The sequence below is a fragment of the Urocitellus parryii genome, chromosome 2 (assembly GCF_045843805.1).
Source record: "Urocitellus parryii isolate mUroPar1 chromosome 2, mUroPar1.hap1, whole genome shotgun sequence".
Taxonomy (NCBI): Eukaryota; Metazoa; Chordata; class Mammalia; order Rodentia; family Sciuridae; genus Urocitellus; species Urocitellus parryii.
Window position 1 is genome coordinate 169389818 of NC_135532.1, and position 8199 is coordinate 169398016.

Below are 8199 nucleotides of genomic sequence, written 5' to 3' on the forward strand. Positions count from 1 at the left end.
CCAGTTCATATTTTGATGTCCCTAAACTTGTAATGAGGTCTATGACCTCTGTTCTCTGGGAAATTCCTCCCCCAAAAAGAGTAACTTTGTTTCTACAGACTTGTAAAAGACCAGAATAGCTTTTGATTTTTTTAAAGATGACCAGCAGAATTCTTTTTTTCCTGCAGAAGTTGGAAAAAAACCTTGAATAAAAATGATATTTTTAAGATTTTCTAAAATAAACATAAACTAGGAGTTTTGTTTAACTTTACAAATAAAACTAAGATGGGAGGCAAGGGGTTGTAATATTAAAGGAAGTATGAGTGGTAACATTTATGATTTTATACCAGGAAGTCCATTTGAACCCTGAGGTTTTAAAGCACAATGACTAGGGTTGCTCAAATTTTTCCTTTGTTTTTATTTCATAATCTGGGAGAGTTCCTTTAAGAAGTAATATACCTCAAAATGAAAGATTTGAAGTTTAAAAATTCCTCCAGTTTCACTTCAATTTCCTTTTCTTCTGTTAAAGTCAAGCCAGTTTTTTTTTTAAATCTAAAAACAGCATTCATGTAAGTACACTTTAAAAGGATATCTATTGTTTACATTTTATACATGCAGAGGAAAACATACTTGGAATGATGTTCATCTAACTATATTTAAAGTTTTTATTGAGGTATAATATACAGGATATTCATCTGTTATGAATGTATGGATTAATAACTTTATAAATTTACAAAGCTGCTCACCATCACCACAGTCAAACTCTTTTAGGACTATAATAAAAATCAATATTTATTTATGTAATTTATTTTCTGTACAACCATATTAAAGCAACTGTTTTTGTTTTGCTCAAAAGAATAACTTCTTATGGGAGGAGGAAGGATAGTAGAATGAATCAGACATTATTACCCTATGTACATATTACGTGACTGGTGTGATTCTACATCATGTACAACCAGAAGGATAAGAAATTAAACTCCATTTATATCAGATATGTCAAAGTGTATTCTATTGTTATGTATAACTAATTAGAGCAAATTTTAAAAAAGAGAGACAAGAAAAAAAGAATAACTTCTAACAAAGGTAATCTATTTTTAAACGAGTTCCTCAAATTTTTCTATTGATATTTTAAATACACCTGGACATTTATTTTCATAACAAATAAAAAAAGTTGGACCAGTGAAATGATATGAGCAAATGAGAAATCCTAAGATTGCTATAATTCCCAAATTTTTATGGAAGAAATAATCCAAGGAGGACTACAAAAAATGAATTTAAGTATGTACTTGATTCTGAAAGACACTTATAAACACAACTTAAACTCTCACTTAACCTTCTATAATTTATATCAATAACATTCAGATATTAGGGACAATAAAAATCTAGTTAAAAAAGAATATCCCACAGGGACGGGGGGAACAGGAAAATAACTTTAGATGGAAATCCTTGTCCAAAAGGAAGCTCTAATTTATCAAATGTAATTCCCCCCCCCTCCGAAACACACCAATTTTAGATGGCTGTTCTTTTTGTTTAATTAGTTACACATGACAGTACAATGATCTTGACACTTCATACATTTGAATCAGATGGGATATAATTTCTCATTTTTCTGAGTGTACAGGCTGCAGAATTACATTGGTCATGCAATCACGTAGATACCCACAGCAATAATAATGTCTATTTTATTCTGCTGTCCTTCCATTCCCCCCTTCCCCTCCCCTCCCCTCCCATCACTTCTCTCTACCCAATCTAATGTGACACAATTCTTTTTCTTCCCCTCACATCTTCATACCTGAATTCTGTATAATGAAGGGGGTCTCCTTCCCTCTTCCATGCAATTCCCCTTCTCCCTTCCTTTCCTTCCCACCTCTCTTCCTATCTAGAGGTAATTTTCTTCTCATGCTCTTCCTCCCTACCCCATTTTGAGTCACCTCCCTTATATCAGAGAAGACATTCGGCATTTGTTTTGGGGGGATTGGCTAACTTCACTTAGCATAATCTGCTCTAATGTCATCCATTTCCCTGCAAATGCCATGATTTTGTTATTTTTTAGTGCTGAGTAATATTCCATTGTGTATAAATGCCACATTTTTTTTTTATCCATTCATCCTTTGAAGGACTTCTAGGTTGGCTCCACAGTCTAGCTATTGTGAATTGTGCTGCTATAAACATTGATGTGGCTGTGTCCCTGTAGTATGCTGTTTTTAGGTCTTTTGAGTATAGTCCAAGAAGAGGAATAGCTGGGTCAAATGGTTGTTCCATTCCCAGTTTTCCAAGGAATCTCCATACTGCTTTCCAAATTGGCTGCACCAATTTGCAGTCCCACCAACAGTGAACCAGTGTACCCTTTCCCCCACATCCTCGACAGCACTTGTTGTTGTTTGACTTCATAATGGCTGCCATTCTTACTGGAGTGAGATGGTATCTTAGAGTAGTTTTAATTTGCATTTCTCAGATTGCTAGAGATGGTGAGCATTTTTTCATGTATTTGTTGATTGTATATCCTCTTAGATGGCTGTTCTTTACACCTCTTTTAAAACTGATTCTCAATCTGAGGTTTGTTTTCCAGAAAATCTGGGGTTTTGTTCTCTGGAGCTTGTTGTCTATAATCCCTTCTAGAGATTTTAGATCCAGATAAAGAGTGGAGAAACACTGATTCTAACTTTCTGGCTTCTGTACTCGGTGTATTTTTGTCACTTCTTATATTCCAATGGGCTTCATGTGTATCTTCCTTGGGTAACACTTGTTGGAGGGGCTTTTGTTCCTTAGCTGAAGAATGGAAACTACTTTCCTTCCTTGGTGTCCACCTGGCTTTCCCAATGAGGAAGTCCTCACCACTGTCACTATCCTCGGACTGGAAGACTGTTTGTAGAAGCTTTCTTCTGTGCTGCATCAAAATACTCCTTTTTCTCTTCATATATTTGTTCTTAATTATCACTGTTACTGCTAACTGAGCTACCAGACCCTTTCTTTCCTCCTCCTCCTCCTCCTCCTCCTCCTCCTCCTCCTCCTCCTCCTCCTCCTCCTCCTCCTCCTCCTCCTCCTCCTCCTCCTCCTCCTCCTCCTCCTCTTCTTCTTCTTCTTCTTCTTCTTCTTCTTCTTCTTCTTCTTCTTCTTCTTCTTCTTCTTCTTCTTTTTTGTTTCACTTAGTGTTTTTATATTTGTTTCAGCAGGTGTCCGCTCAGGTTCTCAAAGAACTACAGAATCCTTTCCCAAAGGCTTTGACAGAGAATCTGTAATGTTCACTGTTTTGGATCCATGTTCCACCTTGGTTATTTTTTTCTTTTGAATTATTTATTGGTTTCTTGGCCAGTATTTTTGGCTTCTTTCACTTTTTGATCACTGGTGATAGTTTCTTCATGCTGTAATTTCCTTGTATCATCATTTGAACATAAGGTATCTTTAAAATGATTTTCTTCTGAAGTATTTTTTGAAAAGTCAACTTTAGTAGCATTTTGTCTTGCATCTTTAAAGGCTTGGGCAGAAGCTTTTAGCACATCTATTTTTTTTTCTTCAAAAGAGAGTGTACTGCTAACCTGGCAATTGCTCTATCAGTGGAGTAGAATCTGGCTTCAAAATCCTTTTCAGTGATGCTACTGAAACTCAGTGAGGAAAAGTCATCCTACACTAATAGTTGATAAGTCTTCTTTTTTCAGATTTTTTCAAAGTCAATATCATCATCAAGAGTAGATTTAGTTACTGTATTAAGTTTTAATTCCCTCATGACAATTTCTTCAAGTAACCACTGTATCCATCTTTGTTTTTTTTTAATATGTATTTTTTAGTTTTAGGTGGTCATAATATCTCTATTTTATTTTTATGTGGTGTTGAGGATGGAACCCAGCGCACCGTGCATGCCAGGCGAGCCCGCCACCGCTTGAGCCACATCCCCAGCCCATCCATCTTTGGTTTTTTAATAGCATATTTTTAGTGCCCTTTTTGGACTTCAGTCTGACAAGTTTTCATAATGACCAAAACTTGGTTTCTCTTCACTTCTTTTCTCATCTTCACAACCATCTCCATGTCTGCAGGCCACACAATTCCAGTCTGCTCTCTGTTCTCTGATATCTGTAGGGTACCATTGACTTCCAAAAGGTCTCATTGTTGAGGTTCAGAGATCCTGGCTGCAACGTGGTAGGTCCAGGTGGAGAATCCCCAGCTCCCTGTGTGTGAACTCTGTCTTACCACCACAACCCAACTTTAGAACATTCACATCATCCCAGCCATCATCTCTGCTCAACCCAGTTCCAGGCAACCACTAATATACTTTCTGTCTCTATAGGTTTGTCTTTTCTGGATATTTCATATAAAATTGAATCATGCAATATGAGGTCTTTGCATCTGGTTTCTTTTCCTTTAGCATAATGTTTTTGAGACTCATCCATTTCATAGTATGCATTGGTAAAGTGTTCCTTTCTATTGTAGACAGAATCCTATGTATGAGTATCCACGGGATGACTGAGTTGTGCCCTACCCCCATTCATACGTTGAAGTCCTACCACCAGTACAACAGAATGTGACTGTTTTTGGAGATAAAGCTTTAAAGAGGCAATTACCTCAAAGTCAATCTGTTTATGGGGGGTCCTAATCCAATCCAATTGATGTCCTTATATAAAGAGATTAGGACATACAGAGAAGGCAGCCATCTACGTGCCAAGGAGAAAAACCTCAGAAAAACCTAAACCTGCTGTAATTTTGATCTTGGATTTACAGTCTTCAGAACTGTGAGAAATAAATTACTTTTGTTTAAGACACCCATCTATGCATTTTGTCATGGAAAACACCAGTCTAGAGGCAAACTAACACATAGAAAACTAGCACACAATTCTAGTGGCAGTGCAATGGCATTTAATTCTGGTTTTAATTTGCATTTTCCTAATGACTAATGACATGGATCATTTTTTATGTACCAATTAGGAACTTTCATATATTCTTTGGTGAAATTTTTATTCAAATCTTTCCATCTTAAAAAAATTTGATTTTTCTGCTCAGAAAGAAATTAGGAAAACAATCACAATAGTTAAAAAAACACTTAGGGAAAAAATCTAACTAAGGAAGAGAAAGACTTTTACAAGGAAATTATAAGACATTTAAAAAAGAAATTGAAAAAGATGCTAGCAGATGAAAAGACATATCATGTTCATGGATAAGCAGAATTAATATAATTAGAATGAGCATATTACTGAAAGCAGTCTACAAATTCAATGCAAGAGACATCAAAATAGCAATGACATACTTCACAGAACTAGAAAAAGAAAAATCCTAAAATTGGTATCGAAGAATAAGACTTAGAATAGCCAAAGTGATCCTGAGCAAAAAGAGCAAAGCTGGAGGCACAAATTATATTACAGATCCATAGTAAAAAACAAAACAAAATAATAGTACTGGCATTAAAACAGATATGTAGACCAATGGAATAGCCAAAGGACACAGAGACAAACCCACACAGCAACAGTCATCTGATTCTTGACAAGGGTGCCAGGAACATACAGTGGTGAAAAGAAGAATGAAATTAGATCCCTATTTCTCAAAAGCAGATAACTATAAACAAACATCTCTCCAAGATTTAGATGCAAATCCTTAAACCTCACTAACCTGGAATAAATCCCAATTGTTCTTGGCATATAATTATTCTTATGTGCCAAAAGGTTTGCTAATATTCTATTTAAGAATTTGTTTCTAAATTTAGGATAGATGTTTGTGGTTTTCTTTTCATGTAATGTCCTTCTTTGGTTTTGTACTGAATGAGGAGAAATTTTACCTCCTCTTCCATTTCTTGGAGGACAGTGTGTAAAGTAGGTGTTAATTCCCCTTTAGAAGTTTACTAAGCTGGAGAAGGTGGCACACACCTGTAATCCAAGTCCTCTATCACTGAGCTGTAACCCCAACCCTTTTAGTGCCCAGGCTGGCCAGGAACTTGTGATTCTCCTGCCTCAGCCTCACTAGTCACTGGGATTACAGGTATATGCCACCATGCCTGGCCATCAAGTTTTGTTTTAGAGTATACTTTGTTTGTTTATGTATATTTGGTCAGTGTTCAATGGGCAAATGAGAAAAATGTATTCTGTTGATGTGGGTTGTATATTTGATATGTTAATTAGATCCTCTTGATTGACTGCACTGTTTAGATTTCCCATGTTTTTGTGATTTTCTGCCTCATAACTCTATCAGTTACTGGGGATGGGAGTGGGGGTGGTGTTGAAGTTTTGAATGGTATTTGTAGGTTATTCTAATTTTCACTTCAGTTTTATCAGTTTTAGCTTTATCTGTGGCTTAGCTTTTAGTATGTTGTGCTTCCTGGGTGGATTGATCCTTTTATTGTTATATAATATCCCATTTTGTCTCTGGTAATTTTCTTTGCTTTGAAATCTTTGTTATTGCTACTACTGTTCTCTTTCTTTTTCTGATTAGTGTGTACATGGTATATCTTTTTTTACTTTTTATTTTCAGTTTACCTGTGTTTGAATTTGGAGTTTCTCATATGTAGTAGGAGATTAATACATGTAGGTTATTTTTAATTCACTCTCCCTATCTTCATCTTTTGATTGGTATATTTAGAACATTTGCATCCAAGGTAATCATTGTTATGCTAGCATTTTAATCTGCTATTCTATTATTTATTTTCTGTTTTCACTGGTTCTCATTAATCTTTTTCTCTTTCTTATCTTTTTGCAGTTTACTTGAAAATATTCTTTAAGATTCCATTTTGACTTATTTATAGTAGTTTTGGGTTTGCTTCTTCACACAAAAAGTCACACTGGTTTCCCTGGGTGTTACACATTATTTTTAAAATTGTGTAAGTATCAACATTTGCTATTTTAAATGAAATATGGAAGCTCAATTCCATTTAAGTCCCTTTGACTTTCTCATCCTTAAATATCATTGTTTTGAATATCAGACAACATTGAAGTTTGTTTCAATCATCAAACTCCTAAAAGAGATTGTATGAACCCATATTTCTGCTCTTTTTGTTATTTCTTCTTCCAAGTTTTCTTCTTTTACCGTTTCCTGTTGGAAGAACTCCTATTCAACAGCATTTTAAGGATAGGTCTCCTAGTCACAAAATCTTTTGTTTTTCACTCATCTGTGAATGTTTTTATCTTTCCTTCACCCATGAAAGGTAGTTTCATCAGAAATAGAATTGTAGGTTGACGAACGTTTTTTCATCCAGCACTTAAGAAGTATTTGAACATTTCCTTTTTTGTGGTTCAGTTGAAAAATCCTTTAGTGTTCCTCTGCATGTAGTACACTATTTCTTTTTGGCTGTTTAAATGAAGTTTTGACTTTATTTTTCAAAGTTTAATTATGACATGTGTTGGCATGGATTTCTTTGGGTGTGTCTTGTTTGGGATTGACCTGGCTTTTTGGATCCCTATGTTGGAGACCTCCATTAAATTTGGGAAGTTTTCAGCTATTATTTCTTCAAATGTTCAATCACCCCCACCCTCTTTCTCTTTATTTTCTGGGACTCTAGTGACATGAATGTTGTGTATTTGTTATTGTCCACAGAACCCAGTCTATTTTGTTTCTCTTGCTCAGCCCTCAAGCTCATGGATTCTATCCTCCATCATCTCTACTGATGAGCCTACCTAGCAAGTTTTGAATTTGTTGTTGTATTCTTCAGTTCTATAATTTCCACTTTTTATTAATTTTTTGAGATTTTTAATTTTTTTTATTTGTTTCAAGAGAATTTGTAGTCGATCTGCACAGTAATTATGTTTCTTCTAAAATTCTCATCAGATAATTCCAACATCTGATTGTTCAAGTGGCAGCATCCATTGATTTCCATTTTCAATGAAGTTGATTTCTTGGTTCTTGATGTATATTCTGAACATTTTGTCTGTTATGTTAGGTGACTCTGGGTCCTATTTATCATTTTGTTTTATAGGGAATCACTCTGTTTTTGTTTGCATCCAGGTCTTTGCCTACTGTCCAATGGAAGTTCAATTTCCAAAGCCCTTGTAATGTTATTTTGGCTTGGTTGGTTCATTTGGTGTTGTGTGGGCCCCACTAGTCTCTGCTGGTGCTCTGTGAAAGGAGGAATACCCCCTGACAGGGTCTCAGATATCTGTTGGAGAGGTAGGAATGTGGGAGAGTCTTGCTACCTGGCTTTCTCTGGGCCAGGGAGGAGAGTCTTGGTTCCATAAAATAGCTTCTAGGACCAGGTTGCTAGATGTGACAGATTTCTTTTCCTGGTTCTACCAGTCAGCCCTACTGTCT

At 35.7% G+C, this 8199-nt stretch overlaps 1 pseudogene; it reads right to left on the minus strand.

Moving 5' to 3' along the window:
- Positions 1 to 2512: 2512 nt before the first annotated feature.
- LOC113187443 (serum response factor-binding protein 1-like) lies at positions 2513 to 4002 on the minus strand (annotated as a pseudogene).
- Between the last annotated feature and the right edge of the window lie 4197 nt (positions 4003 to 8199).